The following is a 27,997-nucleotide window of genomic DNA, read 5'->3' as shown; positions in this document are numbered from 1 at the left end:
GCATGTCCAGCACTTGGCCAACAATGCCGGAAGTGTGGTAGAGACAACCACTTTGAAAGCATGTGCGGGGCAGTACCCAAAGGTGATCAAAGGGGAGGGCACCGGCAACATCAACCTTCAAGCAGTCGTCACCATGTCAGAGCAGTCCAGGATAGACGAGACTCATCCACTGGGTCGTCACAATCGAGCTGCCACTCTTGCAGGACATATCAGTCTTGACGGTCGTCATCAGGAGAATCTCGATCCACATCACCAATTTCTCAAGACCGAAAGGAATACATTTACTGTGTAGCCGACCCTGATCGGCTGAAAGAATACCCGAGATTGGACATCAGAATTGGGGCTCACCCCACAAAGTTCGTGCTAGACAGTGGGGCGTCACTAAACTACCTGCCCGTCACGGAATACCAACGAATGAAATCACCCCCCAAGCTAGACAACGCACATGTACGAGTGTACACGTGGATGTCCAAAAAGCCACTAACGTGTCTTGGGAAATTTGCAACCGAACTGTCGTATCAAGATCGCACAATATCAGCATACATCCACGTCATCGAGGGACCTGAGGCCGACTGCCTCCTGAGCCTGGCCACCGCAGAACGACTGAAACTGATTGACATCTTATACCGAGTGGCTGACAAACCAGCTATCATCCACAAGTTCCCCAAACTCTTTCAAGGCCTGGGAAAAATGAAAGACTGCCAAATAAGACTACACATAAACGAACAAATCACACCGGTAGCGCAGCACCACCAAAAAATCGCATTCCACCTGCAAGAAGCCGTGGAGAAGGAGCTCCAGGATCTACTGGAGGCAGGTATCATAGAAAGAACAGATGGGCCGACCCCCTGGGTCTCCCCGGTGGTGGTAGTCCCGAAGAAAGGGGAAACAAGCCGAGTCCGCATATGTGTGGACATGAGGGCGCCCAACATGGCGATAGAGAGAGAGAGAGACATCCAGGTCCTCACATCAGTGACATGATCACTTCACTCAATGAAGCGAAGATATTCTCAAAATTAGATCTCAACAAAGGATACCACCAGCTAGAATTGCATGAAAGGTCAAGATACATTACGACATTCTCGACACACCTCGGGCTGTTCAGGTACAAAAGACTAAGCTTCGGAGTGTCATCAGCAGCGGAAATATTCCAAGAGGCAATCAGGAGAACAATACATCATATTCCACATGTCCTAAATTACATCGACGACATCCTAGTATATGGAGCAACGACTCAAGAACACGACAAAGCACTAGATGAAGTCTGTCAGGCACTCATGGAAGCCAACCTTACACTAAACAAGGACAAGTGTGAATTTCACAAACCGACGCTAAAATTTTTCGGACACATATTTTCTGGAAGTGGCATGAAACCAGACCCAGACAAAGTAGCAGCGCTAAACGACACACCAAGCCCAGATGACGTGGGCGACGTAAGATCGTTCCTAGGAATGGCCAGCTACTGTTCCAGATACATACCTGACTACGCCACGTTGAGCTACCACCTGAGGATGCTCACCAAGCAAGGACAACCTTTTCAGTGGTCCGCCCAATGTGAAGGGGCGTTCAGAGAAATCAAAAGAGCTGTAGAGTCGGCGAAAAATCTAGCCTACTTCAATCCAAAGAAGAAAACAGAGATAACAGTGGACGCCAGCCCCGTAGGACTAGGGGCTATCCTAGCACAATATGTGAGAGAAGAAGATCAGCGACATAGTAGCATACGCCAGCAGAAGTCTAACAGACACAGAGAGAGCCTACTCACAGCCAGAAAAAGAAAGCCTGGCCGTTGTCTGGGCGTGTTAACACTTCCACATCTTTATCTTTGGGAAACACTTTACACTAGTAACTGACCATCAAGCTTTGACAACAATTTTCGGAAACCCGCGGGCAAAAATGCCACCAAGAATAGAGCGATGGGGCCTCTAGCTCCAAGAATACACCTACACTATCATCCACAAGCCAGGAAAAGCTGCAAACCCTGCCGACTACATGTCCCGGCACCCCATCAGATGCAGCAAATCAGAACAATCAATCGCAGACGAATACATCCACTTCGTAGTGGACCAAGCGAGACCTCCGGCTGTCCAACTAGAAGCCATTTGCGAAGCGACGCAAGCAGATGCCACCCTGCAAGCGGTGAAACGTCGGATCCAAACAAACAGGTGGAGACACGAGCACAGCAGTGAACCAAGCGACCAAGAAATGACGGCATTCAAACATGTCCACGATGAACTGTCAATAGCGGCGAATGGTCTCATCCTACGAGACACCGGAATAGTGATCCCACGACAACTCAGACAAGGAGTCATCAACTTGGCTCATGAAGGACACCGGGGCATAGTAGCCACAAAGAGAGCACTCCATGAAAGAGTGTGGTTTCCGACACTAGACATGATGGTAGAGACAACACTAAAAGACTGCCCGCAATGCCAACTGGTGAGCCGTCCGGACCCTCCTGCACCACTACAAATGTCTCCGCTACCGGAGGGTGTTTGGCAACACATTGCTGTAGACTTCTTCGGGCCAATAAAATCAAACCAATACGTCCTGGTCATCATGGACGAATACTCCAGATTCCCCATAGCGCACCTGTGTTCATCAACGAAAGCGTCGAGCGCCATACCGATATTAGAGGAGGTCTTCGCTGCATGGGGCATCCCTCTAGTGGTAAAGTCAGATAACGGGCCTCCATTTAACAGCCATGACTTTGCTGATTTTGCTCAACACCTCAATTTCAAGCATCGCAAGATCACACCACTATGGCCTCAAGCCAACGGAATGGTCGAGCGCTTCATGGGCACGATAAAGAAAACGATTCAGCAAGCAGAACTCACCGGAAAGAGCATTCAAATGGCCCTCAACGAGGTACTACGAGCGTAGCGAAACACGCCTCATTCCACCACAGGCAAATGTCCTGCCACTCTCATGCTGGGACGCCCAGTGCGTACCAGACTACCAATGATGACTAGGGCAGTGAACGAACAGTACCCTGATTCTGACCATGAGGAGCTGGCGGCCAGAGACAAAATAAAGAAAGAAAAGATGAAAGACTATGCTGATGAACGGCGACGTGCTGCGTCCCCACACATACAAGAAGGAGACTGGGTGCTTGCGCGAGAAGAGCAGCCCCGGAAGACCGACAGCAAGTACCACGAGGTTCCGCTGAAAGTGATACAACAAAAGGGGACCATGATCACTGCAGAGACTGACGGAAAAAGACTAACCAGGAATGTGGCGTACTTTAAAAAGTGCGGACCCAACATTAAGGAACTACTGACTGAACCAAAGATGGAGAGGGAAGAACCCGAGACACTGCCCACACCCAGTCGGGCATTGATGGAACTGGCTGACGAGAACGAGTGTGAAAATACTGAACTCCAGTCACGCCCCAGACGGGTCATCACAAAACCGACCCGCCTCATTGAGGAACTCTAAAGAGACAGTTACTGTACTGTTCTTACTTTGCTTCATTTACAGAGGGGGGAGATGTAATGATGCGCGCTGACTAAACAGGTCAGGCACTAGGACCGGCCTGAGTGGGGACCAGGGCGGGCGGAAAGGGAGGAGCAGAGGGCTAGGGACGGCAGTTAGCCGTTAGCCCTGGATGAGGAAGTATGGAATAAACGAAGCTGACCACCTATGCTCTGTGTCCGTGTCCTTGGTGTCCACAGGAACCCTACATGTTCCACTCGTTTTCCCTCTCTTTTTGTTCCTTTCTGCCCTCTGCTCCTCTCGTTTTTGTGCCCTTCTGCCCTCTGTGCCACTCGTTTTTGTGCCTTTCTGCCCTCTGTGCCACTCGTTTTTCCCTCTTTTTTTGTGCCTTTCTGTCCTCTGTTCCACTCGTTTTCCCTCCTTTTTTTGTTCCTTTCTGCTCCTCTCGTCTTTTGTGCCCTTCTGCCCTCTGTGCCACTCGTTTTTGTGCCTTTCTGCCCTCTGTGCCACTCGTTTTCCACTCTTTTTTTGTGCCTTTCTGTCCTCTGTTCCACTCGTTTCCCTCTTTTTTTTGTGCCTTTCTGCCCTCTGCTCCTCTCGTTGTTTGTGCCCTCTGTTCCACTCGTTTTTTTGTGCCCTTCTGCCCTCTGTGCCACTCGTTTTTCCTCGTTTTTTGTGCCTTTCTGCCCTCTGTTCCTCTCGTTTTTCTGTGCCCTTCTGCGCCACTCGTTTTTTCCCCTTTTGTGCCCCTTTTGCCCTCTGTCCCACTCGTTTCCCCACCGCAGTGCCCCCTGTGGACCCCTTCTAACACTACATATTCACCAAGGAATTGTGTGTGTGGGGCTCGGTGTGTGTGTGTGTATAGATGCAATAGGTCTCGCCTTTGCGAGAGCTAAAGCTATTGGCATTGTAAATGACTATGCCATTTATTTATCTGTTTTCAAAACCAACCCATAAATAAAAAAGTTTGTCATTTACAATACCAATAGCTCCAACTTATGCAAAAGGCGAGACCATTGCATTGTAAGTGCTTGTGTTCAATTCCCATCAAACACCGTTATTGATGTGAGTGGCCATTACCCCGCCTGAGTTCGAGAATTTAATGGCTGCAAGAATGCTTGAGAGATTTGTGGTTTATCATTGTATAGTTTGGATTAATTCCTATATTCACCTCCCTCCACTGGTGGAAAACAGCAAGCCTCAGAGTTTAATCGGCTTTACTTTCTTTGCTCTTTCTTGTTATGATGCTTACACAAATCAGGGTTTTAAAATACTTTAAACCAAGCTGTGACTTTCTTACTCAGAGAAGCTAAGGGCCTGGTTCATTGACTGGCCGGTGCTCCGCCGTCCAACAGGGTGCTGGAGGGGACATGACATATGCCACCCTGGCAGACCACCGCCTACCACACCAGGGGATCACCTCTCCCATCTCTGTGCCTTAACAGGAGCCTCCATCATAGAAGCTCTTGTGAATACACACAACTTTGGTGAGCATCCACCATGTTTCGGGGGGCCAAGCCCCAAACGTTGTTTGTTTTTCAACAACAAACTCTCAGAGGGGGAGCTTGTTTCTGAAAACAAAATACTTAAATACCTTGACAGCCTGGGAGTTTTCCTGATGGTGTGGGGGTCGTTTAGTAATTATTATTTTTCTGTTCAGGACTGCTAGGTTTTGCGCCATCTTTGCAGCCGGGTACCCAGTCTGTCAAACTATAAATCAAGCACTAGATATAAATTCATATGTTAGTATCAGAGCGAATGCAGGACACATGCCTACTCTTTCCTTTCCTTCAGTCCTGAGACCCAGATTTCTTGGAGGAGGGCAGAATCCATGCCAGACTTTCCTGATACTCTGTGGTTCCCTCTCTTTCTATGTGTCTCCGTCTCTCTCTCTGTTTCTCATTGTGTCTCTATCTCTCCTGTATCCCTGCATCTCCTATCTCTGTCCCTCTCTGACTCTCTTCACTCTTTCTCTGTCTCTTTTCTTTTTCTCTGTTTCTTTTCTCGTTCTCTCTCTCTCCCTACATCTCTATCTCTCTCTCTTGTTTCTATGTATCTCTGAACCTCCTATCTCTCTTTTCTCTTTCTCTGTCTCTCCATGTGTCTCTATCTGTCTCTCGTCTCTATTTATTTCTGATTTCCTCTGTGTTCTGTCCTTCTCTGACTCTTCTCTCTTTCTCCCTCTCTTTTCTCATTGTCTGTCTCTTTTGTCTTTCTCTCCCTCCGCCTCTATTTCTCTCTCTCGTCTGTATGCATTTCTGAATCTCTCTCTCTTGTGTCTATGTATCTCTGATTCTCCTCTTTCTCCCTCTCTCTCTCCCTCTCTCTGTCTCTTATCTCTATGTATCTCCTCTCTCTGTATCTCCCATCGCTGTCTCTCTTCTCTCTTTCGTTCTCTCTCCAGAGCTTGCCCCTTGAGAGGTGAGAGCCGAGAGCCATGTCAGGAGCCTAAGGCAAGTCCGGCTCAGTTGGTTTATACTCCGTCATCAGCTGCAAACGTAAACCCATCTGAGGATGAATTTTCGCATCACCCAATAACCAAACAAGCAGATTATGAAATAAATAGCCGGAGAAAACAAGTGCCACTAATGTGTTCTTCACCCATCAGTGTGCTTTATTGCCCAATATCTCCGAAGAGGAGAAGCAAACATGAAACCATTGTTTAATTCCTAGAAAGTCCCATAAACTCATCTGGCGTGAATAGATCCTGCGCAGTGACACAGAGCTAAACATGATAAAGGTCTTTTTAATGAGACTTAACAGCCACCTTTGATGCACACATGCGAGTAGGAATAATAAAGGAACGTTTCTGAATGTTTCCATATCTTTTATTGGGTATACGGAGAAGAGAAAGACCAGAAACAATGATACAACGATGCATTTCTCAGATGCTGCCAACATCTTGTTGTCGACATGGCCATGTAACACCCACCTCTGTGATGTAAGCCTTGTGAGCCAATCAGACAATAGAAAACAACGGTCCTCAGGCGAAAACTCACTAAACTCTCAAGGAGAAATAACAAGCATTAAAAATGCAATAGGTCTCGCCTTTCATTAAGTTAAAGCCATTTGCTTTGCTATACAAAACCATTAGCAAAGCAAATGGCTTTAACTTAATCAAAGGCGAGACCTATTGCATTTTCAATGCTTGTTTAGATAGCTTCTGGGTCATCCCTTTGTCTGAGGAGTGGGTGTTATGTGTCTGAATGTGTCACCTAACATTATCCTGATTCCTTGAACACCATGTACAAGGCCTCAACACACATTGTGCAAATGTTGTACTAATTTTCATCTAAGGGCGCTATGACTCTCTATAGACCAAAACAATGCAGGTTAGCACAGGACTTTGCAAGGATGCCTTTCATTATAAATAAAAAAGAATTTTCGGGTTTAGGCAGAGGAGTGCTTTGCTGATATTGCTGAGGCCTCTACGTGCTGACGCTTTGGCCCAGCAGCTGGCTGACTTTTTCTTGCAAGGGTGTCCTGCTCGTGACCAAGATGTGGACATTCTTTCCCATCAGGTAACTGGAGTTGGATCATCCAGTACAGGGATTCTTGGCTATACACACACTCACCCTAGACACTTAGGTTAGAGACCGCATAGTAGGAGTACGACCAATCTTCTATATTGTATTATATACCTGCATATATACATTGTTTTACCACCATGGTGGAACTTTTGATTCTGTTTGCCGTGCTGGTGCTTCTAATAACTTTTATTTGCTTCTGTCTATTGATCATTGCAGCACATATATTTTATACAAGAATCACGCTGGTTCAATAAATATTGAAAACGTCCCTCTGTGTATTCCTTGTATATTTCTCCGAGAGTAGTAGAGCAAAAGGGTTCTAGATCTGTTACTGCGCTTCCTGGGGGACCAGGGTTGTCATGTTCAGTAGTTGCCAGAAACCATTTGCTGCCCAACTAGGTATAGGGGGGCCTATGGTGACACTGTGAGCTAGCTGGTCTATAGGACAACATATCCTGAGGGGGTGCATCGAATCAGTCTGGCACCATCCCAATGTTTATGCTGTCCACAAATGCGTTGTTCCTACCATGAGGTGGAAACTACACGACAGTTACCCTACCCTCACTGGTCAAAGTGCTGGTCAATTGTCGCGAATGTGGGGCCGGGGCCTTCACTTTCTGACAGAACACAGCGGAACCTCGATGGATTACGTCCACTCAGCCATGATGGCCAGACATGGCCTCCCTTTACATTCTTTTTAAGGAAACATATTTAAGATCCTTTAAAATGTTGGTGGTACTTTGCCCACAGTTAATGTTTAATGTATAATGTATAATGTTAATGTATTCATAAGTTGCGCCCCTTGGGTACAGAAAGTACAATTTTATACCACTCAGAAGATAAGCCATCTTCACAATTAGAGAGGCTCTTATTCACTTTCACTACTTCCTCTCCTAACAAAGATTGAATAAGCAAGTCAGAATCATCCAATGATAACGCTGGGATCCCCAGACTCTTTACTATTTTTTCCATCTTTCTCATTGTACTTACAATGGATAGAATTCCTTATATCATTGAATGAACTCCTTAGCTGTTTCCCTCCTTTTCTCTGTATACAGGACTTCTCAATATTTCCTATCTATTTGAAGCTTGGTTTGTATGTACCATTGTGTTATTCTTCAGAATGTATGTACTTGTAAGTACTTGATTTTCCTAGTTTATTATTTTAACTTTTTTTCTTTCTTTCACTGAGTAAGTACCTTGGGTTTTTGACACTGACTTCTCTTTGGGCTCTCATTCTGATGCAATCTTTTGAGCACAATAATTCGTCACCTATGCTCTTTGTATCCTCTACTTTCGTCAAAATATATGGATATCGTGGTGATTGGGTTCTAAACTTGTACATCTTGGAGGCACAAACACACAGGAACTTTCACTACCTCGATGAGATTCTGGAAGCATGTTCGCTTATGTTAGTCATTAGTATTGCTATGTATTGTCTTGGATTGAGATTGCCCCCATATGGATTTTTCCTATTTTATTTTGTAGATACTTGTGTTGGAATTCTCATCTGCTTTTTTATTACCCCCAATCTCCTACTGTTATACTCTGATATGATTTAAAGTATCTGTGCCCTGAAGAAGGTTTGGCTGCACTGGAGCCTTCACTGAAACGTGTGTCGGCACACCTCGTGATAGGAACAATAGAGTGATGTATCTAAAAGAAAACTTTGGCTGTTTTAAAAAAAAGAATAAAATGGTTTTTTGAAATAAGACTGTTTCTGTACTAAAGGTATCAAAAATTGGAAACACATAACACAAAATGACATTTAGTGCTCTTATGATAACTTGAAAGATCTATGTTTAACTTCCCTAAATAGCTAACCTACGAATATACTCACTCATGATTTCTATTCATAGTCTTACAGTTTGTTTCTGTCCACGTTTTCGATTTTAACTTGTCTGTATTTAGAGTATGCTAGTTGAATGTGTATGATTGAAGTGTGTGAGCCAAATAGATTGAGGATAATGCTTTTCTGGTTTTGTTTTTGTCTTCTTTAAAGGACTTTTGATAAGTTGCAGGGGGGAAATCACTGTATTCATTGCTATGTGTTTATTTAAAGAAACTATGTATTTTTTGTAATATTATATGCAAATATATTTTTTTCTATCTTGACCCTAATAAATATTTACAAATATTTAATTAGGCTATGTGAGTTAACTATTCCCATGTTGGCAATCTCAATCCTGTTTGCAATTACATTTCTAGAGTTATAGAGAGACGTTTTTCACTCTTATTTATATATGGCAGGCGGTATAATTCCCCTTTGGTTAGGGTATTTTAGTCTAAAAGAAAGCTAAAGTAACTTCTGTAGGAAAGTGGGTTTCTGTTGCAGTAACCCCCCCTTTTTTGCCAGACCACTGATGCACTTATCCTTGATGTGCCCTGGGTCCCTGCCAATTAGGTTACCAGGGCCTGTGTTCTTCCCCCAAAACTAAGCCAATTGGCATCTCTGGCCACAGGTTAGCCCCTGGTAAATGTTACCACAGGTACCCAGGGCACTGTGACCAGAGAAGGCCTTAAAGGGCTGCAGCACTTATTGTGCCACCCTTAGAGGTCCTGTACCACTACACTCACACACTACCTTTGCGGGCTGCGTGTTTTGGTGCAAAGAAAAGTGAAGAGACAACATGGCACACATTTCTGTGTGCCATGCCTACAACCCACTGCCCTGGCATAGGTCAGACGACCCTCTAGCTGGGTGCACTATACCAGTGGTGAGAGTAGAGGTGCATGAGCCCTGTACATCTACAGTGTCTAAGTCCATTCTTAGACATTGTAAGTGCAGTGCTGCCATTAAGAGTATATGATGCTGGGAGGTTGTCATTACTAACTTCACAGCACCATAATGGCTACACTGAAAATTGAGAAGTTTGGTATCAAACTTCTCAGCACATTGGGGAGAGGAGTTGGCCTAACGGCTAGGGCGGTCGACCTCGAATCTGGGGAACTGGGTACGAGTCTCACCAATGACGCTGAACATCCTGTGATTCTAGGCAAATAACATAATCTCCCTTTGCCTAACAAAAATGAATGTGTCCTCATGTAATGCAACTGGTGCTATGTAAAGCGCTCTGATACCCGATTCGGGTCAAGTTTGCGCTGTATAAAATTCTGTAATTTTTTTTTTTAAAACAGAAGTAAACCCACACTGATGCCAGTGTGGGATTTAATGAAAAATGCACACAGAGGGCATCTTAGAGATGCCCCCTGAAAACTAACCCACCACTAGTGTCCAGGCTGAGTGGCTGCTTTCGGCTGCCACCACCAGACATGTTTCTGGACCCCTGGGTCGAGAGCCTGCTGCTCTCTGGGGCCTGAAACAATGCACATCCTCCCCCAGGATGGGCAGGGTTCACGAAGGGGAAGCTTCAAAGGCTTGCCGTCTTTGTGAGCTTCCCCAGGCCAATTGCTGTTTTCAGCAACTGATGCCCACTGGTTCTGACCCCCAATTTGGGTGGGAGAACCAACGGAAAAAACATAAGTGAGGAAGAGAGGTGTGCTCACCTCTGCCAACTCCACCCCTCAGGTGAGGGAGGCGAGGTGAAGCACAACTCTCAGACCACGCCATCTTGAAGATGGGGGGGACTTAGCCAACCAGGGACAGGCACATGCCCCCCTCCCACTGGAAGGTGGCATAATAGGGGGTGTACCTGTAATGCCCCTAAATCTAGTATTTAGGGGCACCGCTGAACCTTGCTTCCTCAGAGCCAGACAAAAAACAAGAAGAAAAGAAGAAGAAGGACTGAACAGCCGTGCAACAGCTAACAAGAGGAAGATGCTCACTGACTTGGCCCCAGCCCTACCGGCCTGTCTCCCCCTCGAACCTGCTCCTGCAAAATCCCGGTGTGTCCTACAGCCAGCAACCTCAAAAACCCTGGAGGACCTGCCTGCCTTCACTTCCAAAGACTGCTTCTCCCATGAACACCGGATTTGTTCAACTGCAACCGCTGGCAGCAGCCGGAGACTACAAATCCGCCCCACTCTGCACCCGCCGCCCACGGCCCGAGCTCGAGTGGGCAAACACCACGAGGGGGTCACGCCGGCAATCCTGGACCGAGATCCGGCAACCCCTGACCTGCCTCAAGCCTCCAGCCGACGCCTACAGCCTAAATCTAGAAGGCACCCCTAACCGCGACCTGGAGCTGGTAAGAAGATCCGTCCCTAAAAGGCACCCCTGCACCTGCCGCCCCACGGTCTTGTGTGCCCAAACCGACGGTTCCTAACCAACCTCTAATTTCCAAACTTACCTCTCGAAGTGGTGGTCGCACCTAGAAGTCCTTTGCCTCCCTGCCTGCAGTGCTTTTGCAAACCGGAGGTTCCCCATTGGAAACAACAGGGCATCCGGCCTCGAAACAGCACTCTGCACCCGGCCGCCCTAGTGCCGCAGAGGGTGCCACTTCGGTGCTAATTTGTTTCCCCATTTGCCCTGAGCTAAAGTCCAGGAGCTCTGCTCCCACAAACCCAGTGGCCGGCTTCCCAGCAGCCACCAACCGGAGGCCCCCTATCCCCCACTGGATAACATTGCGCCTCAACACTCTGAACCCGGCCGCCCTAGTGCTGATGAGGGTGTAACAAGAGTGCATTACTGACTCTGGGGAACCCTGAATCTACCCCCAGAACCTCAACTCCCATTACCGTATACTTACCTAAAAAACGATAACCGTATTTTCCTCCATAGGATAACATTGACACTTTTTCCTGAAAAAGTTTCCAAGTGTGGGGTTTTGAAACCTAAAGAAATTCTTTAAAATTGTACGATTTAACAAAAACGCTTTTACTCACCTGTTTATAGGAAATGTTCCAGTGCTGCATCCAGGCATACAGTACTGAGTAAAAAAGTAATCTAAAAGTAACTTACATGCTATGTTACTGAAAATCCCATTCAAGTCTATGTACTGTATTTACAAGGGATTGCATTTCTCTGAAACAATACTGTAAGTCAAACCATAGTACATTTACAATTGCAATTGAACTGTATTACAATCAGCATTTACTACTGTAAAGTATTTATTGCTTACCTGTGCCAGGCTTGCTTGGTTCTAGAAATAAAATAACTAAAAGAATATTTTTATACAAAAACAATTGGTCTGAAGTTCAGTCTTTGAGTGTGTGAATTCATTTGCTGACTGAGTGTGTACAACAAATGCTTAACACTGTCCTCTGATAATGCCTTACTGCTCGACCAAGCTACCACAAATAGAGAGTAAGGTTCTATCTAACTTGACCTCTGCCTACCTTTGGGTTTCCACTGGACTCTGTGCACACTATACCTCACTTTGGTATAGTATATACAGTGCCAGTTTCCTACAGCTTCCAGGAAGATGTCATTTTGGGACTGGTATGTGTTTTGGAAATGCAGTTAAACAAGTTGGGGCAACTCGTAGGTATTAGGAGTGATAATATTTGTTTTAGGGTCTCTGAGTATGGAGTTCATCTGCCATGAATTAGCAGTTTTGTATTAGCAAACTAAAATTTTGCATGTTTGCGCTCTTTCCTCAAAGATCTGCAGGCCAACTGTAAGAGAATTCACTGTTTCTTTTTCTAGAAAATAAAATTGGAGTTTCTTCTTAGCTTTCTCTCAAGTTCGAAAATTAAGATGGCTGATTTGGCAATTAAGAAGAAATTCAGTCTACATTCAGCAGCACCTTGTCTAATCACCATCTGCAACGTTTAATATCAGGAGGAGTCAATTTAGCAATGGAACAGACGACAGTATGTTCTGAAAAACAAGAATATGGCTTATAAATACATTGTAACTAAGCTTGGGCGCAAGAAAGGGTCTAATCTATAAGTTGATTTGGGACACTTAGAAAAAGAAGTAAATTGTTTAATAATGGTGTTTTGTACAGTCCGTAGAGCTAGAGTCCTGAGTCTTACTGCGAGTCGATATGGCGCTGGAATATATTTACTTCATCTATGCTTGGTTTAATGTCTTATATCTCCAAAGTAAGGGTCACATATGTAATACATGTTCTGAAAGAATTGAGCATTGGTTACAAACTGCCTTAGATATACAGGAATCAGGCACTGGGTCAAGTATCTGAGATCGACCAGTCAAAGAATAATGGTTTGGTAGATCAGATGTTAGTCAAATGTAATCAAGACAAGGGGGCAGTAATTACTCTAGATGCTGAAGAATAATATTCTCTGCACAATCCTAGGGAGCTGCGTTTTCAGAATGCAATTATTTGCTCAATGATCAGTGTTTTACAATCTAGCATATTTGTATAGATGTAAAAACATGATCCATGATAGCTACCCAAGATGTCAAGGTTGAGGAGCATGGATAGGTAGTGTACCACTCTCCAGGACATCGGGTGGCAGGTGCATCAACATGTAACCTGTTTGGCTGTAGAACTCACTGCCGATGCTCCTCCCATACTTATAGGCAGTTCTTAGCATTTGTGGATTTATCCAATTGGGGCCTATAGGTGGTAGGTCATACTCATTCTAGTTGCTAGATCTATCATTAATAGTGTTTGGAAAAGCACAGATCCACTGGATCTGCAATCCTGGTTATTAACAGATGCTTAAAATATATAGATTGCAACGGATGTATTTTACACACATGATTGTAAATCAAAGCTATGTTAGAATTTGGGGCTGGGGTGAGCTTTATTCATACTCCAGTGATCGCCTAGAATTCATTGTTATTTATAGTTTCTTGTGTATTATTTCAGACTATGGTGAAAAATTATACATTTATCATTCGATAAATTTGATCATCTCTACTCCCCTTCCTAGCCAAGGTCATCAAAGCTCAACTCTCTGAGTTCATCGAAGGGAACCACGTCCTGGACATCTCCTCAACCGGCTTCCAAAAAAACCACAGCACCGAGACCGTGCTCATCGCCGCCACCGACGATATCCGCTCCCTCCTCGACCAAGGTGAAACCGCAGCCCTCATCCTACTGCACCTCTCGGGCCGCCTTCGATACCGTCTCCCATCGCACCTTAATCACGAGACTCCAAGACATCGGCATCCACGACGAGGCCCTGTACTTGATCCACTCCTTCCTTACCGGCTGAACACAGCAAGTCAGACTACCTCCATTCCTCTCAGAACCTACAGAGATCAGCTGTTGAGTGCCCCAGGGCTCCTCCCTGAGAACCAACCTCTTCAACATCTACATGGCCCCGCTCGCTACCATCGTCAGGAACCACCGACTCAACATCGTCTCCTACGCCGACACCCAGCTGATCCTCTCCCTCACCTACAAACCCACAGCCACCAGAATCAACTTCCACAGCAGGATGAAGTCCATTGCCACCTGGATGAAAGATAGCTTCCTCAAGCTAAACTCGGACAAGACCGAAGTACTCATCCTGGGATCCACCCCCTCACCCTGAGACAACTCCTGGTGGCCCGCCGCAGAGACCCCACCACGCGCACGTAACCCCGGCATTATACTGGACTCCTCGCTCCCAATGAACCGCCAAATCAGCGCCGTGTCCTCATCTTGCTTCCACACTCTCAGCCTGCTTCGAAAGACATTCAGATGGATCCCCACAGAATCCATTAAGACAGTCACCCACGCACTCTTCACCAGCAGACTCGACTGTGGCAACGCACTCTATGCCAGATTCACCCAGAAACTCCACAGGAAACTACAGACTGAACATTCAAAACGCCACAGCCAGACTGGTCCTCAAATCCCCCACCGCATCCACATCACCAAACACCTTTGAGAACTCCACTGGCTCCCAGTCAACAAAAGAATCAACTTCAAGCTCCTCACACATGCCAACAAAGCTCTGCACGATGCAGGACCTGCATATCTGAACCACCACCTCTCATTCCACGTACCCGCTAGACACCTTCGCTCTGCCCAATTGGCTCTGGCCCCCGTCCCACGGATCCACAAGACCAGAGCCGGAGGAAGATCCTTCTCCTACCTCGCCGCCAAGACCCGGAACACCCTGCCTCTCCACCTCAGGCAAGCCCCGTTGCTGACCCAATTCAGGAAGGATCTCACGACCTGGCTTTTCAACGGAACCCCTCTGCCCTGATGGATCAGCAGCCCCTCAGCGCCTCAAGACCTTTAGGGGGGAGTAGCCACGCTAAATAAACCCCTGATTGATTGATTGATTTGACCAACAGAAAAAGTCTTTTATTATTCTAAACCCTTCGATTCACATCTATTGTGAAAATCATGTGTTAAAGCAAGTAGGCACTTAAGGGTGAATTTATATTACCCTGTGTTATTATTGCCCATAGACAGGCACATGCTTACATGAAATCTCCCAGATTTTTGTAGCTTGCAAGAATTTTGGTGTTGGTTACTTCCTTTGACAAACCTTGGTGGTAGATGTCTCGGCATTTTATAATCCTTACTAGACTCTCCCAAGAGGGCCTGACAGTTGTATTTGCCTGCCACATCCTTGTATAAAAAATAAACCTCTACATACATAAGGGTTGTTGGAGTCAGCCCTCTTCTCAAGTGTCATTCATATTCTGCTTCTTCCCATGATAGGGGGTTAGCCATTTCTGCCATTGGCTTGGTTATGCTGTGAGTAATGGCGTTTTGCCTGATCTCTTGTGCACATCCACCTGAAAATTAGTGTGCTGGAGCGTCTTAGCTGGTGGTAAGTTCTTCAATTTTACATATTTCCTTTTATTGGTCACATTACCTTTTTTTTCTTCTTCTTTGGTGCATCCTCCAGTTTCCCAGACAGTCCTACTAGGCTTCTTGCTGGCCACTCATTTAATATGCAATGTATTGAATCCCGTGCAGCCACTATTTATAAACCGGATGGACATCTTGGGCTGGTATTATGTATAGTGTATCATTGTTTTTGCTGTTCCCCGATGGCTAACATCCTTTTTAGGTCTCGCCTGGCGTAAGACTGCGCAGACATGTGCAGTCTCGCAGGCGAGATTTAATGATTTGAAGAGATTTCTCTAGTGGGCTTTAAGCCCTGCCCCTCTTTTCCATTGGCTGGCGTCACCGTTTATGCTAAATGGTGGCCAGCCATTGGAAAAGAGCGTCTCGTGACGTACACTTTTCTCTTTTAGAGCCGTCCCAGTTGGACTGGCTGCCCCCAACTTACTGCTGGCGTAAAAGGTTTTTTTTATCTTTATGGGGCCAAACGCATGGCCCCATAAAGATAAGAAACCAGTCAGGTGAGCCAGTCCAACTGGGACGGCTCTAAAAGAGAAAAAAAGCGGGAGGCGTTGTTGGCGTTGCTTGTTTATAATAGCAACAATTAAAAGAAAGACTTTTCGTACTTCTTGTTGACAATAGCGGCCAGCGCCGCACACAACACTCGCTAGACTCTGCCTCCATGTCCATGCCCAGGTGTATTTCCAAATTGCACCCGTCCACAAAGGAATTGCCCGATGATTAAAAGAAAGACTTTTCGTACTGCTTGTTGACAATAGCGGCCAGCGGCCAGCGGCGCACACAACACTCGCTAGACTCTGTCTCCATGTCCACGCCCAGGTGTATTTCCAAATTGCACCCGTCCACAAAGAAATTGCCCGCTGCTCGTCTAAGACGAGCGGTCCTCTTCCTCGCGCTCTGCCCCGGCAGGAGCCAACGGTGGCCAGAAGGCGCTGCTAGGCAACAGCGCGGCCGGGGGCTCCCACTCCAAGGGACAGCTGGGCCCTGAATCATTCCTGCCCCGAGGTGGCTCCGGAGAGCCCAGTGAGCCCGCCGGCAGTGAGTGCTGCCTGTATGCTGCCTCGTCTCCGTGTTTAACCTGTGTGCACTCCTGGCGGGGGGTGGCCTGTTCTACCTCCGTACGCTGCTGGGGGTGTGCGTCTGCGTGCTCCCTGGCCTGTGCACTGACGGTGGTGTGCACCTGCATTCTCTACCTCTGTGCAATGCTGGGAGGGGCGCCTGACTGCTCTACCTCTGTGGACGCAACATCTCACTCCCCCCCCCCCAGCACCCCAAAAGTCCTGACCAGTACAGGTCAGGTCAGTGTAGAAGGCAGAGGCACCCACCTCTGAGAGGGCCACCGCTCATGTACCGCCTCTCTGGGGGCTAGTCTGTTGCCCTGCCACGTGCTATGCAAATGTCCGATAGGCCCCTGGGTCATCATGGCGACCCATCCTGGTCTTAACACCTAGGGGTCTGCAGCCCACCGGGAGAATGCAGAGACGCACCAGCCCTGCCCAGAAACTTGGCAAACTATGCTGTTCCTCCACCCCAGGGCCAAGTGGTAGACACACATATTTCCATGGCTCTTGTTAATGCGCGATCACTGAGCAAGCACTGCCAGGACATAGCCGATCTGATTAGCGATTTTAATTTAGATGTACTTTATATTACAGAAACATGGTCCGACGAAGCTTCTGCGCCTGACTATGTTACGGCAGTTCCTCCAGGCTACAGTGCCTATCGGCACGACAGGCCCAAGGGAAAAGGTGGTGGAATAGCCATTATTGTAAGAGACCAATACCAAACCCGTTGTGTACCTATACCCATTAAAGCATGCGAAGCCATGCATTTTGATATCAAAATGGCCCCCACGTTCAATTTTAAGGGAACTTTGGTATACAGACCCCCTGGCACCAGATCTGCGTTTCTCGCAAATCTTACCAATATCACTGAATCTATAGCAACAGAAGTATCCACCACATTACTAGGTGATTTTAATTTTCACCTAGAGCTACTCAGTGACAGGGACACCACAACCCTCATATCTGATCTTGACTTGATGGGCCTTAAACAGCTGGTGACTACCCCCACCCACCAGGCAGGCCACACGCTGGACGGAATTTTCACAAATGTGGAAGGACTGTCCGTCACCTCTGTTCTCCCTATGACCTGGACAGATCATTCTGTCATTTTTAGCGAACTAACCATCAAAGGCCCGCATAGGAAAACAGTGAACCCTGCAACAGAAGGCACATTTAGAGTTTGGAAGGATATTGACCCTAGCGATTTAATGTCGCTTCTTAATGCGTCAACCCCGGAACTATCCACCGATCCAGCGACCGCTACCAATCAATTCCAAAAATGGCTGGGTGAAGCTTCTACTCAGTTGGCACCTACCAAATCAATTTCTAAAAACAGAAACACGCCTAAAGCTCAGTGGTACACGAAAGAATTAAAAGACCAAAAACAACTCACCAGGAACAAGGAACGACAATGGCGTAGAAGTTATGACACTGAAAGCAAGGACATTTATAAGAAGGCCCTTGCTACTTATAAATTAATGATTATAACTGCCAAAAAGGATTATTACACTCGCCATATAGAAGCTGCTAAAAACTCTAGCAAACAGCTTTATAATGTGGCAAAAACCCTTGCGGGAAATGCTCCAGATCTCAATCCACCCCCTTCACAAACATTATGTGATGCCTTGTCAGACTTTTTCTTCACTAAAGTCAATGACATTTATCAAGCATTTAATCTGGATCAGGCTCATAGTAGTGCTTCCACCTCTTTGATCACCTCTTTGATTAATCCAACTAGTACTACCATGACCGCTTTTAATGCCCTCACCATTGATCAAGTTATGAGCATTTTTAACACGATTAAAGCAGGATCAGCCTTGGATCCTTGCCCCTCTGCTGTATTAGCCACAGTACCAGATACAGTCGTCCCTATCATAACCTCCCTCTGTAACATTATTCTAGCATCCGGTAACTACCCCGACTCCCTGAAAAACACACTCATTAAACCTCTGCTAAAAAAACCTGGGCTAGATAAAAGTGAACTTAAGAACTACCGTCCCATTGCTAGTCTCCCTTTTCTAGCAAAGGTCATAGAAAAGGCTATGAACCAGCAGTTATCAGCCTATATCGAGAACAACCACCTGCTGGATGATACCCAGTTCGGCTTCCGCAAATACCACGGCACGGAAACCGCCCTCATCAAAGCAGCTGACGACATAAGAATCATTCGTGACCAAGGAGGTACTGCTGTATTAGTCCTCCTTGACTTGTCGGCTGCTTTCGACACGGTTGACCACAAGATCTTGGTCGACCGTGTCGAGAGGATGGGCATTCAGTCCACCGCCAGAGACCTTCTGGCCTCGTTCCTGACCAACAGAACTCAGGCGGTTACAATGGGTTCCTTCCAGTCGGCCGACCTGTCGTTACCGTGTGGGGTCCCACAAGGCTCATCCCTGAGCCCGACACTATTTAATATATATGTGTCGGACCTTGCTGGTGTCATCAAAGCACACGGGATGGGCCTGACCTCATACGCAGACGACACTCAGTTGGTTCTGGCCATAAAGGGAGACGGACAGGAAATGGCGGAGAGATTTCAAGATGGGATGATTGCCATAGGCGAGTGGATGGCAAGAAATTGCCTGAAACTCAATTCCGAGAAAACGGAGGTGGTTATCTTCGGCAATCTCTCCCCAGCCTGGTCGGCAACTTGGTGGCCAGCGGCCATGGGCACTTCTCCCTGCCCTACGGCCAAGGTTAGAAACTTGGGTGTCACTTTTGACAACCAGCTCAACTTTATGGCCCATGCGAATAAGGTGGCTGCCAATGCTCACTTTAAGTTGAGAATGGTAGGAAAAATCACTCCTTACTTGCCAGAATCAGCAGCAAAAACACTGGTTTCCTCACTAGTGTTGTCATCTTTGGATTACTGTAACGGTCTGCTGCTCAATGCCCAGAACAGAGTCATAAAAAAACTACAGACAGTGCAGAATGCCGCCGCCCGAGTGCTCTCAAAAAAACCCAGATTTGCTCCCATCTCGGACACGCTTAAACAATACCACTGGTTGTCCATTCACAACCGGGTCAAATTTAAAGCGCTGTGTATTGTCTTTAAATCGCTCCAGGAACTAGGACCCAGATTCCTTAGAGAGCAACTGATCCTCTACAACCCCCCGAGAAGGCTCAGATCCACCTCTCTTAAGCAACTGGTGATACAACGCAGTCGAACAACCTCCTGGGGCGATCGCCGCTTTTCAACTGCGGCCCCTAAACTCTGGAACACTCTGCCTATCCACATAAGAACTAGTTCCACTCTCCTTCAGTTCAGAAAAAACCTGAAGACTTGGCTGTTCAATCAGTGATTTCCATCTCCGCATTTCTCTTCCAGGGCGAAACCTCTATGCAATTTCAGCGCCGAGACGCCTAAGGGTAATTGTACGCGCTTTATAAATGGCATTAAATAAATAAATAAATAAATAAATAAATAAATAAATAAGTGCGCGGGTTGATTTTCGTTCTCACGCGTTTAGTATTTTTATGGTAACCTTCTTTAATTTTAGTTTTCTGTTTAATTTCTGGAACTAGTAAAGTTTCAGGTTTGATTTTCCTTTTCAGGAATTGTGTTAGCATTTTTATGGTGATTTTCTTTTTTAATTATTTTGAATGTTGGTTTTATGTTTAAGTGGTTAGTTCAGTTTTCGTTTTCCGATTATCAGTCCAAGTACAGAATTAAAAGAACCGACCAGGACAATATACATGCACATATAGGTGTATACATTACATATTTTAGTACATGATGCATTTTACCCCAGTCTTGCTGTTACGTTGCACTAGAAATAGCTGTCAGTCTCCCAAGTCGAACGCTGTATTGGCTGTAAAAGTTTAAAAATGCATTCAGATTTCCACAGTAGGAGGTTCAATAGACTGAGCCATGCTGTTATCTGGGGACTAAGTGTGTCAGCTTGTATGTTAGCCCAGTGGTGAGTGGGTCAGCTGCAGAAGTCTGTTTTGCAGTAGCACACAGTTTCCAGTACTAATAAAATAGCTCAGGTGCTCGATGTGCCTGCTGCAGAACACTACGTATCATCTCCAGGTCATAGATCCAACCAGAACGAACCCACAGGTAACTGTTTCCTGTCCTCATCAGATGGTTATGCAGCCCCAACAAAGACCTAGGACTATTGTGCATGGAAACGTTTACGTGCATACAGCGCTAACCGAAGCTTTCATTCTTTTGAGGGTAAGAAGCCGAGTACTATTGAATTAGGTAGTGAACAATACTACAGTAATTAATGCTCACTATTAAACGCACAAAATAAGTTGTATCCTCTGTGCATGGGCAATATTAGTATAATTAATAAGCTAGCACTAGAGTGTATTTATTATGTTAGGGTGTTAACTGTCTTCAGGTCAGCGCTTGCACAGAGGGCTCAAGGGCATCGGTTTATGGTTGTTTAATATCTGATAAAATATCCAGACTGGGTACAGGTAGCTCCTATAGCACACCACCTACCGCCAAGTGCAAGCGAGTGCTTTACCCACCACTAATACCAAGCATTAAAAATGCTATAGGTCTCGCCTTTTATTAAGTTAAAGCCATTTGCTTTGCTATATAATACCATTAGCAAAGCAAATGGCTTTAACTTAATAAAAGGCGAGGCCTATTGCATTTTCAATGCTTGTTCTAAATGTGGCAGCCTTGCGCTAGATGGCTGCTTTTGTTTTTAACATCCTTTATTAATTTTGGGATATAGGCCTGCACACGTATATATCGTTCAACATATGGTATTAGCAACCTTTATGCACATCTACATGGTGTATCACAGTTGAAGTGTAGTACATACAGTCATAAAATAATGCTCAAACATCCAAAACCCGCCCACCTCCCTACACCTACTAAAAAAAGTAGCTCCCTCCCCCTCCCTCTCCCTAACCCGGCTCACTTCTATAGTAGCACATCATAGGGGCATCAGGTCTCACATATTTTTTTCAATTATGTTAAGTTTATGGTGTACACCTCTACACATTGTAATTCTGCAGGGTTCATGTAGGGTCTGTGATTGATGGGTACACGGTACCTTAAATAGGGCATATACTATACATTATTTAATGCAGGGAAGCTTCTGCAGAAACACATGCTTCCAGTATAGCATCCCATTCCAAGGAAATCGGGTTCTTCCTCAAACCTCTATTTTCCTCTCTCCTAATTGCCATGCTCTCAGCCCTGCCCCATCGAACTACCTCTGTGTGCCGTGCCAGCGCCGTTGGAGGTTTTGCGGATTTCCATTTCATTGTGATTGAGCGCTTCACCAATATTAGTGCCAAATTAGCGAATCTGGTATATGTTCCTTGTGCTCTGTGCTTCTTGCCTATACCCAAGATGCAGCACTCTACTGAGTCTCCTTCTGTTTGAGGTGATGATTCATGAAGGAGTTTATGTACCGTCTCCCAGAAGTGTATTTGGCGTGAGCATGCCCATATCATGTGCATGAGGTCAGCTAACCGTGCATGACATCTGGGACACAAATCTGTTGCATCAGGGAACATTTTGTTCAATTTGTAAGGTGTCAGATATGCTCTGTGTACCAGCATGAGTTGTATCATCTTGCTAGATAGCTGCTTACTGCTGTGTTCAATTTTATTTTTGTAATGCAAGCATATGCTTGCCAAGTGAGTTTAGGTGGTAGGATGTTTTCTTTTTTTCAACCTTTGTTCTTTTAATTCATCTTCTATATATGTGTTAATTGTTTGCGTCTGTGTTATTGTGGATGGGTGAGTGGGTGAAAGCAAGAATGAGTCTGTGGGTGGATGAAGGGACGTATGATTTCAAGGATAAATGACTGAGTGCATGTGCAATATGTCAGTCTCAAGTCACCATTAACTTGTAGATCTGAATGTTGTTATGCGAACAACATGGAATCTACCAGTTTCCTTCGCCATCAACGATGCCGAACATGTCCAAGCCTGTGTTTGGCATGATGACTGGTTGATGACCTAAACTCACTTGTGTCTAAAAAGGCACTTTCAGTTGTAAGCTAGACCTATTAGCATTGTCAGTGCTTGTTCTATATTTTTGGTGAAACGCTGGAGGAGTTTGTGAGGCATAGACTGTAGACAATTTACAGTTGTCAAGCCTCCTCTTTCTAAAAAATGAACTGGGTTTACTTAGAGGTTGACAGGCCACAAAATTCATAGGATGTCATAGACAAAAATCAGGCAAGCCATACGGTAGAAGATATGCACAAATTACACGTTTCCATTTAATACATTAGATTACATTACTACATTTAGTTATATTATTCAAATTGATATTTATTATTTAATTGAATAGATTTCTATAGTATTTAAGACAAAATAACAGAATAGATCCTAAGATTGAATGACATTAATAAATTGCAATGTACCTGGATACAAACTTTTGGGAGAGGGCATGGAATGGGTTAGCAGAGAGCAATGCGTTGTCGAGTTTGATACAGTGGAGCCAATGCTATGAGAGGCTTGATCAGGACTCTTTCCAAGACACCAGTAGCAATCAGGATGAAAGTGTGTTACATAATTATGTTTTTAATACATGGAACACAGCTTAAATCTGACATCTTCATTGGAGACATACTAAAATAAGCATTTGCAATGCAATAGGTCTCGCATTACTGATAGTTTGAGGTATTGGTGATGCACATAATAATGCAACACCAATAGCTTATACTTTTAGTAATGTGAGACCTAGTGCATTGCAAATGATTGCATAGTGAGCGAGGAACCAGCACTGTATGTCTCAGTGCTGTACCGCAACCTGCTCCTAGAGGTCCCTTGTGAGCAAGGCACAAGCACTGCTTGTCTAGGTCCTGTACCGCAAGCTGTTCCTAGAGGTCCCTAGTGAGCAAGGCACCAGCACTGCTTGTCTAGGTGCAGTACAGCAAGCTGTTCCTAGAGGTCCCTAGTGAGCAAGGCACCAGCGCTGCTTGGTTAGGTGGAGCACCGCAAGCTGCTCCTAGAGGTCCCTATTGATCATCATAAACTTTGAAGATATGGTAAATCCACCCTACCCATAATGCATTACATGCAAGACAGTACCACAAACACATTCAAACAGCTATGTCCATATATACAATTAGTAGCTTTGAATTGTGACAAAAGAATTATATTAATTCCGGATTAGGTTAGGTTGTACTCTATGTGTAGTTGATGAAGGGAAATTTATAGAAGGTCTAATATAATTGTGAGATGTGGTAGGTGCAGTACCGCAAGCTGCTCCTAGAGGTCCCTAGTGAGCAAGGCACCAGCACTGCCAGTACTGCAAGCTGCTCCTAGCGGTCCCTAGTAAGCAAGGCACCAGACCTGCCTGTACCGCAAGCTGCCCCTAGAGGTCCCTAGTGAGCATCACAAACATTTGGTCACATATGGCTCTCGTATAATGCATTGCAGGCAACACAGTACCACGAGTACATTCAAATAGCTATGTCCATATATACAATTAATAGCTTTGAAATGTGAAAAAACAATTATTATATTAATGCCAGATACGAGCAAAGGACATCAGCGAACCGATCTGCGCCCTCCCCTCTGCCACAGTGGATCACGTGTGGGGAAACGTTGCATCCAAGAGCCTGACCAACCAGCACAAAGACATCGCCTGGATGGCCATCCAAGGAGGACTTCACGTGGGAGCCTTCATGCACGCAAGAATACTCAACCAATACAAGTCCTGCCCAAGAGGGTGCATCACGGATAAGATGACATACCATCTCTTCTGGGAGTGCGCGTATGACAGGACCTGCTGAATGCCCTAGGTACAGAGCTTAGGGCCAGGATACCTATGCCCTGCATCACCGCGGACTCTGTGATGTATGGTTTGTTTCCAGGGACACACACTGAGTGACCTCCAGAACTGCTGGAGGCTCCTGTGCTGTTTTAAAGATGTTCTACTGTTTTCCAGAAACCGCCTGGTAGTAGGGAAAGAGACATCGACCATGGTGTGCCATAAGATGATCCACAGCCTCCTGCGTGACTACGCAACACTGGACGGACCAGATGAAGACAACGACTGAGGACTCAAACGGGTCCCCTTGTACCATTGCACCGGGGGACCCTGGAGGGGCCACTAACCTGTTTTGTCTTTTTTTCTTTAACACAGAAACCGGTTGGCGACAGGGAAGAGGAGAAGGCGGATGAAGGCAGGTTGAGTAAATGTAGTTATTTACTGTATGTATTTGACTAACGTGGCCTTTTCCCTTCACAGGGAAAAGGTCAATGGGATACCTTGCGCACTAATTGGCAAGTTTGTTACCAACGACTGATGAATAAATAGGTTGTTGTGGAAGGTGACAATTGATGTATCTGAACCAGAAATGGTGCCCTGAAAAGGAAAAAAAACCTCCCCTAATGCATTGCATGAAAGACAGTACAATTAATATATTAATTCTGGATTAGGTTGTACTATATGTGGTGCTGATGAAGGGAAATTTATAGAAGGTCTAATCTAAATGTGAGATGTGTAGGTGCAATACCGCAAGCTGCGCCTAGATGTCCCTAGTGAGCAATATAAACTTTGAAGATGTGGTAAATCCACCCTACTCATAATGCATTGCATGGGAGACAGTACCACGGTACATGAATATATACAATTAGTAGCTTTGAAATGTGACAAAATAATTAATATATTAAATCCGGATTAGGTTGTACTCTATGTGGGGCTGATGAAGGGAGATTCATTGAAAGTCTAATATAAAAGTAACTGTCCTGTATGAAGGCCTTTAAGAAAATAGTGTCTTGAGGTTGTAATTAATACCTAGGGCGTAACAACACATGTAAAAGGGGGTGTCCACACGGGAGGTTACACAGGGAGGCACAGCGTCAAGACTGATTTGCTTATAGCTTTGTCTGAACTGGGGTGGCAAAGTGAGCTAAAGAATGATGATGGATTCAACCCAGATCTGTGACTGGGGGTGAGTGTTTGAAAAGTTTCAGCACTCCGTCCATCATCTCCTTGTGTTTGCTTTGTTCGCCCTAAGTTGGCAGGGTATACCCAGACGTGGGTCCCCTGCTTACTTTGCCACTGGATTCAAGCTAGCCAGGCTGAAGAGGGCTGTTAGCCCGAAACCGGTCCCAGGATGCTTGTTTCCAGTCCAGGGAAGATATGGCTTGGCAGTTTGGTCTGGACTGTTCCCATGAAGCACAGGGTCAAGACTGATTTGCATATAGCTGTGTCTGAACTGGGGTGGCAAAGTGAGCTAAAGGATGATGAGTGATTCAACCCAGATCTGTGACTGGGGGTGGATGTTTGAAAAGTTTCTGCGCTCCGTCCATCATCTCCTTGTGTTTGCTTTGTTCGCCCTAAGTTGGCAGGGTGTGCCCAGACGTGGGTCCCTTGCTCACTTTGCCACTGGATTCCAGCTTGCCTGGCTGAAGAGGGCTGTTAGTCCGAAACCGGTCCCAGGATGCTTGTTTCCAGTCCAGGGAAGACATGGTTTGGCAGTTTGGTCTGGACTGTTCCCATGAGGCACAGGGTCAAGACTGATTTGCATATAGCTGTGTCTGAACTGGGGTGGCAAAGAGAACTAAAGAATGATGATGGATTCAACCCAGATCTGTGACTGGGGGTGAGTGTTTGAAAAGTTTCAGAACTCCGTCCATCATCTCCTTCTGTTTGCTTTGTTTGCCATAAGTTGGCAGGGTATGCCCAGAGGTGGGTCCCTTGCTCACTTTGCCACTGGATTCAAGCTAGACTGGATTCAAGCTAGCCTAGCTGAAGAGGGCTGTTAGCCCGAAACCGGTCCCAGGATGCTTGTTTTCAGTCCAGGGAAGATATGGCTTGGCAGTTCGGTCTGGACTGTTCCCATGAGGTTCAGGGTCAAGACGGATTTGCATATAGCTGTGTCTGAACTGGAGTGGCAAAGCGAGCTAAAGAATGATGATGGATTCAACCCAGATCTGTGACTGGGGTGAGAGTTGGAAAAGTTTCAGCGCTCCGTCCATCATCTCCTTGTGTTTGCTTTGTTCGTCCTAAGTTGGCAGGGTATACCCAGACGTGGGTCCCCTGCTCACTTTGCCACTGGATTCAAGCTAGCCTGGCTGAAGAGGGCTGTTGTCCGAAACCGGTCCCAGGATGCTTGTTTCGAGTCCAGGGAAGACATGGTTTGGCAGTTTGGTCTGGACTGTTCCCATGAGGCACAGGGTCAAGACTGATTTGCATATAGCTGTGTCTGAACTGGGGTGGCAAAGTAAGCTAAAGAATGATGATGGGTTCAACCCAGATCTGTGACTGGGAGTGAGTGTTTGAAAAGTTTCAGCACTCCATCATCTCCTTGTGTTTGCTAGGTTACAAAAAGAGACTGGGGGCTACTAAGGAGGGACTACAAAGCCTAATAACCAATGAAAAGTCACCATTTACAAAGGAGAGGGACAGAACCCAATTAAAAAGATGAGCGGGAAGTAGGCGGAGCTTTATTCACATATCCTGAATACAGCATGTCTCGAAGAAACCGCGCAAGCACTGCCTAGGCGAGACCTAAAAAGATAACGTTTAGAAAAATCACTGAAAAAGAGAAAGACCACCCGGCTGATCCAGATCCCACAAATATGTGGGCACTGATAAAAGGTAATCTTTATATGGAACCACAAAATAATTTCTGGCGAGTGTGTCTTGATCAACAGTTGACGTTGAACAGCGTCCACTGTATTGGTGATCTGACTGCTAAGCAAATTATACATAACTATATTTGGGTAACTAGGAACAGATATTTTTCACCAAGTGGTTCGGAGTGGCTGTCAATGGACAACACAAGTGACCTCACGCTGTCTATGATTTTGTTCTCGTGCATGAGTTTAAAAACATCTTTTAATCGTTGCTATTAATCTATAATTTCATTTTCTTTTTGCTCCCTCCCACATCATCTGCCTCAGCTTTCAACATCTACACAAGAGCAAAGACTTTTATGTTGAGGCAGAGCAGTAATGGGAGAGCCATACATACAACTCCTCTCAAATGTAAAAAACCCCAAAAACTAGTTTACTGATGACCACAGTACCAACATCTACAGTTACCCTCCCTCCACTACCACCCGAATTGGAAAATTAAATACCTGGCCTCTTGCCACTCACCCACCCCCACCCTCTGTGCTATCCATCCCTTTCACCTGCCGAACGTCACACTAATAGCAGTCTCTGAGCCACTGGCCAGTGCAACTTGTTTTCCTTGTGACTGCAGGACTACAGACCCCTATGCTAACAGTGAAAAGTGGCTGATGGAGCAGGCAGTGCACCACACATGTTCTCCAGGCACAACTGGATCTCTGAAGACCCACACGAAGTGGTAGAAGGACACTGAGTCCACAGGACAGGGTCTCCACAGACCTGGGTAAAGAGTAACAAGCAGTTCCAATGGTAACAGGGGAAGAGTTTCCCA

The sequence above is a fragment of the Triturus cristatus genome, chromosome 9, assembly GCF_964204655.1.
Source record: "Triturus cristatus chromosome 9, aTriCri1.1, whole genome shotgun sequence".
In the NCBI taxonomy this organism is placed as follows: domain Eukaryota; kingdom Metazoa; phylum Chordata; class Amphibia; order Caudata; family Salamandridae; genus Triturus; species Triturus cristatus.
This window is presented reverse-complemented; position numbering follows the sequence as displayed.